Source organism: Mesitornis unicolor, unplaced genomic scaffold, assembly GCF_000695765.1.
Source record: "Mesitornis unicolor isolate BGI_N332 unplaced genomic scaffold, ASM69576v1 scaffold47581, whole genome shotgun sequence".
NCBI classification, from domain to species: domain Eukaryota; kingdom Metazoa; phylum Chordata; class Aves; order Mesitornithiformes; family Mesitornithidae; genus Mesitornis; species Mesitornis unicolor.
In genome coordinates this window covers 1-276 of record NW_010165335.1, presented here as the reverse complement: position 1 = coordinate 276, position 276 = coordinate 1, and positions in this window count along the sequence as shown.

Genomic DNA, 276 nt, shown 5'->3' with positions numbered 1-276 from the left:
CCCCCCCACCAGAAACGCCGTCCCCCGCCACAAGCAAGCCTTCTCCCACAGCAAACCAGCGAGGACTCTGCGGCCCTGAGCCCATGGAGCAGAGCAAGCCAGGACAGGGTCGGGCCGGGCCTGCTGCGCATCCTTCATCCGGCCTTCCCGTCGGGACACACGAGACGCGAGGGGACCCCGCAGAAACCCATACAAGGGCACAGCCGGCATTAACTAAATCCCTTAAAGACTCCAGACGTGCAGATCTAAAACCGCTACAATCAGGGAGGCCAGGCA